Source organism: Magnolia sinica, chromosome 11 (assembly GCF_029962835.1).
Source record: "Magnolia sinica isolate HGM2019 chromosome 11, MsV1, whole genome shotgun sequence".
Lineage (NCBI taxonomy): Eukaryota > Viridiplantae > Streptophyta > Magnoliopsida > Magnoliales > Magnoliaceae > Magnolia > Magnolia sinica.
In genome coordinates, this window is record NC_080583.1 from 28,740,848 (window position 1) to 28,750,709 (window position 9,862).

At 49.3% G+C, this 9,862-nt stretch overlaps 1 non-coding gene across 1 annotated transcript; it reads left to right on the forward strand.

Annotated features, from left to right (window-relative positions):
- The first annotated feature begins 244 nt into the window (after positions 1–244).
- On the forward strand, positions 245–351 carry LOC131219818 (small nucleolar RNA R71). Its single transcript, XR_009158461.1, has one exon. It is a non-coding gene; the product is annotated as a small nucleolar RNA R71 (small nucleolar RNA).
- The last annotated feature ends 9,511 nt before the right edge of the window (positions 352–9,862 follow it).

A 9,862-nucleotide genomic window follows, 5' to 3' on the forward strand; every position in this document is an offset into this window, starting at 1 on the left:
TTTTCTTGGATCCCTGGTGTGCAAATATGCCGATCTTGGTCTCCTGGGGTCCGTCCCATGCTCTAGTGTCATCAGAGCATTAAATCCATACTTTAAGCACCCTTTTTCAGTCCATGCTTGTAAATACACTCTACATCACAAACACGATTAAATCGGGCCATTAAACGGTATCATGCTTGTAAATCCATGCAATAGTTGGGTCTGATATGCAATATTTGACCCACAACAAATGCGCTACATTTCAAAACCATGTTGTGGGCATGAACTGACAAGATCCTTAAACCTTTCCCAACATTGGTAGAATGTTTCATCCTCCTTTTGGGCGACGTTCATGATTGACTTTCTAAGAGTATTCGTTTTATGATGTGAAAAAAATTTCTTTATGAACTCCTATATCATGTCATTCCATGTGCCAATAGATCTGGGACGTAGTGAATGCAACCACGTCTTAGCTTTCTCTTTTAAAGAAAAGAGGAAGAGTTTCAGCCTGACTTTGTCCTTAGACACGTTTGGAAAATATAAAGTGGCTATGATCTTATCAAACTCTTTCAAGTGCAAATATGAACTTTCAGATTCAAATCCATGGAATTTTGGAAGGAGTTGGATCACCCCTAGCTTAATATCTATGTGTCTCGTATTTTCTAAAAAAACCATGCATGAGGAAGTGCTTATCCCTGCTTGTTGTAAATAATCTCATAAAGTATGAGGCGGGGTTGCTTGATGCACCTCATTCTCATCTTGGACTTTCCCAACCCGAGGTTGAGGTTGTCTGTAAGACCCGTGTCCTAATCCGTACTGTTCCGTTAGCTTCCGCGGTCCTTCCGGTCAAATTTCGGCAACCTTCGCACCGTATTCAGTGTTTGCGCATGATCCTAAGCTAGGTCCGGCGCACCGACATCGGCTTGATCCGAAAGTTGTATCATAGCGACCGTGTCGTCACCGCGGTTCCAACGCCGTGACTTGCGCACCGAACCGATACCCAGGCAAGAAGATGCCAATCTGCGTTTATTCCGAAGAAACACCGCACGTTGCGGATTTCGAGGGAATCTCTACACAATTAGTCCCATCAATCAACCATTAATGCATCCCATACATCAAGTACTACACCCATTCCCTCTTTTTCCAAAAGTCCACCATCTTTCCACCTCACCATTCCTCTTTTACCTCATTTTCAACTAAGGCCATACTTCTTTTACAAAATTTCAACACTCATCCATACCCATCTATCTCCCATCCTTACAACACCACTCCATCCATCCTTACACCCATTATTTCTATCTCTCTCTCTCATTCTCTAGCAAATATCCAAATCCCATGAGAAATTTCACACATCCAACACACTCTCTCAACTTCAAGTGAGGCCCACCTTCCATCCTCCATCTACACCCTCTCATCTCTTATCCCCACCATCAAAAGTCCATCAACCTCCATCAAAGTTGAAGCTAAGGAGCATTGGAGTCTAAGGGACCAAGAAGAAGGAAGATAAGGTGGGTGATTTGTCATTATTTTAAATTTTAGGGCCTACTTGTTGGTGGGACCCATTTGGATGTATGTGATTTAATCAAGAGGGCCCATAGTGGCGGGGTTCCTCTATCTCACCGTATATCTCTCTTTATCTCTCTCTTTCTCTCTTTCTTTGTAATGGTGTGGATCCCACCAATATGTGCTACATCTACCCCGTCCATCTACATTAGACGGTGTGGCCCACTCTATTGCAGATGATGATCCACACCATCCATTATTTGGATGGACCCAATGTATTTATATATATATATAAATATATGTATATATGTTATATTTTATATAATATATATATAATATAATATGTATTATATATATAATATAATATATATATTATATGCATATATGTTGGTGGGCCACATCTACGTGGGACCCACCACAGCAATGTGTTTATGCATGCCGTCCAGCGTCCCTAGACGCTGGACGTTGGCAAACAGTTAAGTGTAAACTGGCATGGGCTGCACTAACGAGTTAGCCTAGAGGAGGGAGTGGTGGGCCACTCATGCAGGCCCCACCTTGATGTATATATGAAATCCAAGCCGTCCATTTTGTTCCCCATCTCATTTTAGGCGTTGAGCCGAAAAATGAAGTTGATCCCCTTCCTTGGCGGGCCATACCATAGGAAACAAGTTTCCTACCTTTGATTTACTCCTTGATACTCCTGTAAATTTGAAACAGCCCAATATTGGACTCTATGGGTTTGTATCGAGCCACAGGGACTCATGGCTGGTGTGGATCTTACTGAAGCGGGCCCCACAGAAAAACAATTTTCAAAAAAAAAAAAAAAAAACAACAAACATCAGCAGCAGCAACTGCTGCCACTGACGATAGGCGCAGGCAGCGCCTGCGCTGGGCGCTGGGCGTCCTGACGGACGGGCAGGCTGGCTGGGCTCACGGCTCCAGTTGTGGGCCCACCTTGATGTGTTTCTCCCATCCAAACCGTGCATTTGAAGGGTCCCCACAGTTCAGCCGTCCACCCCAAAATATATGGAACTCCGGTGGGCCACATCATTTAAAATCATGTGAAGACATGCCAAAACATATAAAATCATTTGGCGGGGCCTACGTGAGTTTTGGATGTTGCTGAAACTTGAGCTGGACCGTTAGCCAGATGGGACCCACATAATGGATGGGCTGGATTCGTGAACCACACTTCTGTGGGCCCCACATCCACCGTCCACATGACCTTTTAAAAAGGTTGGACGTAAATAAACATCACCGTGGACTCCCTGGCCGTGTAAACAGCTTGGGTGGAGAGTAAACATTGCAGTGGGCCCTAGTCCAGTGGGCCCTAGCCCAGGTCCACGTGACCCTTTGAATGGTTGGGTAGCAAATAAATATTACAGTGGGCCCTACCTTGGTCCACGTGGTTTTATGAACAGTTGGGTGGAAAATAAACATTTGTTGGGCCCTAAGTTGGGTGGAAAATAAACATTATATTGGGCCCTAGGCTGGGTGGAGAATAAGCATTATGGTGAGTCCTACTTAGAACCCACCTATGTATGTGTTGTAAACCACGCCCTCTATTAGTGTGGGCTCCATCATGATGTATGTGTTTCATTCAACTGTCCAACTGTTTTGGAGATAATTTAAGGCCCATTGTGGAGGCCCATCTTCATGTATTGGTGGTCTTTGTTGAGGCCCACCTTGATTTATGTTAGGCCCATATTATGAGGCCTATTTGATGTATTGGAGGCCCACGGGTCAAGGCCCAATAGGGCATACATAAGGCCCAATGTAGTGTAATTCCACCATGGTATATGTATTGATTTCATAACGGGCCACGCCTTGAGAGCAATGCTGGTTTGACGTCCACATTGAATGGATAATGTTGGTTAAATGTCCGCATTATAACTCTCCTTAAGGCCCATTAATAGGCCCATACTTGTAATGTGTAGGCCGTCTAGGCCCATCTTCGTTTTGATCTGAGCTCATCTCTTTATACATGTTTAGTATAGTACAGGTCCATGATTCATGATCATTCGCATCATACGCATGCCTGATGTGAGGAGTGACCGATCATAGCATATGCCTTCGAGCAGACTGTTTATGAGCTCCTTGATAGGCGGAGTTGCCTCATATAAGTGCATGGTACACGCAGGACTGCTTGCATGATTGATAGTGTGATTCATGCACTTGCATTTGTGTGATTGTAGTTACTGGATGCCCTAGCCACATCAGGGTCATAGCCTCCACAGACACATCGTGGATGGCGAGATTGGATACCGAAAATATTTGGTTCTAGCATACGGGTACCATAGATGTCCCTGGGTGAAAATCCCTAAACCCGATGGTACTAGAGGATGACTCCAACGTCGAGACCGAGTGGATATATGAGCACATGAGGGCCGAATACCAGGAGGCCGCGTCTCCCACTGTGTCGTGGTCGGTTGAAAAGGAGTGTGGCCTTACTCGCCCGAGGGTAGGGGTCAATACTAGGCTGAGTTTGACCAGCTCGCGAATGGGTCCGCTATCGACGTGCCGGATAGGTATTGGCAGACTATTGGCCAGGCGGATAGTGAGGTTTCTTACGCTCGCTTGGACTGTGCGGCTAGGAGAGCGACAGTGCCATTTGGAGTATATTGAACCTCGGTGATTATCCAGAATGAGAACTGTACTGATATATGATGAGGTTTGGCATGCTTGAGTTGCATCTCACATCACATGGCTGTGTTATGGCCGATAGCATTCATATCTTGCACCGCATAGCCTTAGTACGGCTGATTGCATTCATGTGCTCATCACCATGATTCCGCATTACTTTGACCTTGCATTTTGAGCACGTTTATATTGCGTACACACTTACACCACCCTCTAAGCTTTCTATAAGCTTATGCACGATTGATGTGTGCAAGAGACGCCAGGACGCAGTCGCAGCCATAGTCTTGCCGTAGTTGGACCGTGCAGACGAGCTTTGGAGTTTCTATCTTTTGCACTACATTATATTTTGTTCCCTTTTTGTCGCATTGTACTAAAAAGTTTTTGATCATAGTGGATTTTGTGGTGGTGTTCTTGTGCTTATTGTTTGTGGGTTATGCTGTTGTTATGCTCATTATGAATCAGACTGATGATTTGAAACCCTCCTTGTAGTATCCCAGGATCGGAACCTGGTGAATGGGTTCCGGGATCCGAGAATGGGGTTTTACGGAGGCTGTCGGCGCCGGATTCGGAGATTGAAAATTTTATGAGCCCGATTTCTGAGTTTGGGGCATGACAGAAGTTGGTATCTGAGCATAACTCGGGAATAACTAAGAACAACATTACATGTCTGCTATGAATGATTAAGTCCTAAGTTCGGATAGCCTAGCGATCTTTTATTACCGACCCTTAACGAGCGTGCCTTCGAGAGTTTTCAAAGTTGATAGGCGCCTTCGCTCTTTCCTGTAGGACATGGCGCGCAGGAGAGTGACCCGATCGACTCCCGCACCACCACCTGAGACTCCGGCTCCACCACCTGCGGCTCCCGCACTACCACCTACGATCCCTGCTCCACCACCAGAGATTCCTACTGCCTAGCCTGAGGATGTCGCTCCTCTACCAGAGATTCATACCGCCCATCCTGAGGATGCTGCTCCTCCACCAGAGACCGGTGCGGATCCGACCGTATCCGTGAGTGCTTCTCAGTTACAGCAGATGCTGCAGGCTGTGACGGCCGCACTTCAGGGGCAGAGCAGACACCCGGTTGTTTCACCGGCCCAGGCAGAGCAGGAGCGCGCGAGTGCCCTACTTCGAGAGTTCCGACAGTTTGATCCTCCACGATTCCAGGGTGAGCCAGATCCAACAGCAGCTGAGAGGTGGCGCTCCGATGTGGAGAAGATTTTTGATACCATGTCATGTACGACCGAGCAGCGAGTTCGGTTGGCAGTGTTTCTTTTTCAGGGCGAGGCCGAGCACTGGTGGACCTCGGTTACCCGCGTCGCAGGACCTGACTACGTCTGGACATGGGATGATTTTATAGATCGATTCGAGGAGCAGTATTTTCCTGACCATATTCGACGTCAGAGAGCACTAGAGTTCGAGACTCTGGTGCAGGGAGACATGACCGTGGCTCAGTACGCGGCTCGTTTCGTGGCGCTATCGAGGTTTGCGCCATATATGGTTGATGATGAGGGGCGGAAGGCCCGCCGTTTCGAGAGCGGCTTACGTTACGGTCTTCGAGGCCGTGTGATTGGGCACGAGCTTCCGACCTTTCAGGCAGTAGTGCGGAGGGCTCAGATCTACGAGACTGAGTGGGCTGACACGCAGGCCGACAGAGATCAGAGGAGGGGACAGAAGAGCAGACCCCCTCCGGTAGCTCCCAGCAGCAGCGACGACCACAGAGGTATAGGAGCCACCCACCTGCTAGAGCACCAGCAGCCCCAGCAGCACCTCCAGCGCCACCCCAGCAGCCATTTACAGGGACTTGTTTTGGATGTGGTGGGACAGGGCACCGCCTGTCTGAGTGCCCTCGCCCTCATCTGCAGCAGTCGAGAGGATCACAGCAGCCTCACCTACATCCGTCGAGAGCACCACAGCAACCTCCAGCACAGCAGCGACCTCAGCAGCAGCCTCCAGTACAGAGCGACCCCATCAACAGCGACCACAGCCACCTCAGCCGCCGAGACCCTAGCAGCAGCAGAGGCAGCAGTATAGGCCGCCGCAGAGGCAGCAGCAGCACCAGGGACCTCAGAGGGGACAGGCACCTCCCCAGCCAGCTCAGGCTAGGTTCTACGCGGCTCAGCAGGACCCGCAGTCATCTGGAGGAGTCGTCGAGGGTATACTTCCCGTCTCTTCATGCATCGCCCGAGTATTGTTTGATTCTGGCACTTCTCACTCATTCATGTCTGAGGATTTCTGCCGATCGACTGGATTACCGACAGAGTCTACTAGTGAGGGATTGACCGTATCGACGCCCTTAGGGAGGACCACAGTATTGGGCCGTTTCTGTCCATCTTGTCCGGTTCTTGTTGATGATATCTTTTTGCCCGCTGACTTGTTTGTGCTGCCGATGATAGATTTTGACGTTATCTTGGGCATGGATTGGCTTGCCGAGTACCACGCTATCTTGGACTGTTCTGCGTGGACAGTCACATTCTGCATACCAGGCTTGCCGCAGTTCCAGTTCATCGCCGAGCCCAGGGGAGAGTCGTTATCTTGCTTGATGTCCTGCGCAGTCGAGGAGCCTGTTGCCATTTGTATTGATCAGTGGCCGGTTGTCTGTGACTTCCCCGACGTGTTTCAGGAGATTCCAGGATTGCCTCCCCGCCGTCATATTGAGTTCCAGATAGACCTTGTGCCTGGTACCGCGCCTATCTCAAAGGCCCCGTACCGTATGGCACCGATGGAGTTGCGTGAGCTGCAGTGTCAGTTGGACGAGTTGCGTGAGTTGACATTTATTCGTCCGAGTAGTTTACCTTGGGGAGCGCCAGTACTCTTCGTCAGGAAGAAGGATGGCTCGTTGAGGCTCTGCGTGGATTACCGCGAGCTCAACCGGGTCACGATTAAGAACAAGTACCCGCTCCCAAGGATAGACGATTTATTTGATCAGCTGCAGGGTGCACAGTTCTTTTCAAAGATTGACCTGCGTTCTGGTTATCATCAAATTCGTGTCCGAGAGGAGGACATCCCGAAGACAGCTTTCAGGACGCGTTATGGTCATTTTGAGTTTCAAGTCATGTCCTTTGGACTGACCAATGCACCTGCGGTCTTCATGCAGTTGATGAACGAGGTCTTTCGTCCATATCTCGATCAGTTTGTTGTGGTCTTCATCGATGACATTCTGATATATTCGAGGACCCGTGAGGACCATATGCTGCATCTCGAGATCGCCTTGCAGACCCTTCATGCCCACCAGCTATATGCGAAGCTGGAGAAGTGTGAGTTCTGGCAGGAGAAGGTGAGATTCCTCGGTCACGTGGTGACGAGGGAGGGTGTCGCAGTGGACCCCTAGAAGGTTGAGGCAGTGCGTCAGTGGGGTCAGCCCACGACTGCGTCCGAGATCCGTAGTTTCCTTGGTTTAGCGGGATATTATCGGCGTTTCATTGAGGGCTTCTCCCATATTGCAGCCCCGTTGACCAGGTTGACTCGGAAGGGCGCAGAGTTTATTTGGAGTGATGCCTGTGAGCGAGCATTTATGGAGCTGAAGGACCTCCTGACATCCGCTCCTGTCCTCACTCTTCCCTCTGGGAGTGATGGATTCGTGGTATTTACTGATGCTTCGCGTATTGGATTGGGTGTTGTCCTGATGCAGCACGGCAGACCTGTAGCATTTGCGTCTCGTCAGCTCAAGGTTCATGAGCTGAACTACCCCACGCATGACTTAGAGCTGGAAGCAGTCGTCTTCGCACTGAAGGTGTGGAGACACTATCTCTATGGGGTTAGGTTCGAGCTCTTCTCTGACCATAAGAGCTTGAAGTATCTATTTTCTCAGTCTGAGCTGAACATGAGACAGAGACGCCAGATGAATTCTTCAAGGACTATGATTTTGACCTCCAGTACCACCCAGGCAAGGCGAATGTGGTGGCGGATGCCCTTAGCTGTCAGCCACGAGGCCTGGTGGCACATATGATGATTCAGAAGTGGAAGTTGCTCGAGGATATAGCAGAGTACGACTTTGATTTTGGTCTGCAGTCTTCTATTGTTCAGTTATCGAGCCTGTCGATTCAACCCTCTCTTGTCGCAAGGGTGATCGAGGCTCAGCAGACAGATGAGTCGTTACAGGATTACCAAACAGAGGCAGCATCTGAGAGTCAGACAGATTGGCAGATTGGTGCTGATGGTGGACTTCGCTTCAGAGGCCGATTGTGTGTCCCGGATATTCCTGAGTTGCGTAGAGATCTTATGACCGAGGCACATCGATCGCTATTTTCTATCTACCCTGGCTCGACGAAGATGTACCGTGATATGAGGCGACAATATTTTTGGGCGGGGATGAAGCACCAGATCGCCAGTTTTGTGGCCGAGTGTGACACATGCCAGCAAGTCAAGGCTGATCATCAGAGACCCCCTGGTTTATTGCAGCCGTTGAGCGTCCCGATGTGGAAGTGGAAGCACGTATCCACAGATTTTATTATGGATTTGTCGAGGACTCAGCGCGGTCATGACGCCATCTGGGTTGTCGTCAATCGTCTGACGAAGTCGGCACATTTTCTTGCGATTCGTGCGACTTGGCCTTTGGACTGGCTTGCGAGGTTATTCCTTGAGGAGATTGTGAGACTACATGGCGTACCAGTCTCGATCGTTTCTGACCGAGACCCGAGGTTCACGTCTTAGTTCTGGAGGAGCTTTCAGAGAGCTATGGGCACTGATTTGCAGCTCAGTACCGCGTATCATCCGCAGACCGATGGTCAGACCAAAAGGGTCAACCAGATCCTTGAGGATATGCTTCGGGCCTGCGTGATTGACTTCGGTGGTAGCTGGGATGAGCATCTGCGATTGGCTGAGTTCGCATACAACAACAGCTATCAGGCGACCATTGGCATGGCTCCTTTTGAGGCATTATATGGCAGACCGTGCAGATCTCCGAGTTGTTGGACCGAGGTTGGAGAGCGGCGTCTCCTAGGTCCCGAGCTTGTGCAGGAGACATCAGAGGTTATTGATATCATTAGGCAGAGGATGCGCACAGCTCAGAGCCGGCAGAAGAGTGTTGCTGATCGCCTGTGTCGTCCCTTGGAGTTTGATGTAGGGGACCATGTGTATCTCAAGGTCTCGCCCATGAATGGCATAGTTAAATTTGGAGCAAAGGGTAAGCTTGCCCCGAGATTCATGGGACCTTTCGAGATCACTGAGCGCATTGGCGCTGTGGCCTATCGACTTGCCTTACCATCTCATTTGTCTGGCGTCCACAACATTTTTCACGTCTCTATGTTGAGGAAGTGTGGGTCAGACATAGTTCCTGTTATCGATTGGCAGCTGTTAGAGGTTCGTGAGGACGCTTCTTACATCGAGCAGCCAGTACGTATCCTTGATCGGAAGGAGCAGGTCCTCCGGACCAAGGTCATCCCCTTTGTGAAGGTTCAGTGGGGTCACCATTCTGTAGATGAGGCATCTTGGGAGCGCGAGGCTGAGATTCGAGAGCGCTATCCTCATCTCTTTGATAATTGATTGTATGTTGTATATTATATGTTGTCTCTGATATTTATATAGCGATGCCTTGCTTCCTCTCCTATTATAATTTATGTTTTGTGATGATTGTTTAAATTTCGAGGACGAAATTTTTATTTGGAGGGGAGAGCTGTAAGACCCGTGTCCTAATTCGTACTGTTCCGTTAGCTTCCGCGGTCCTTCCGGTCAAATTCCGGCAACCTTCGCACCGTATTCGGTGTTTGCGCACGATCCTAAGCCAGGTCCCGCGCACCGACGT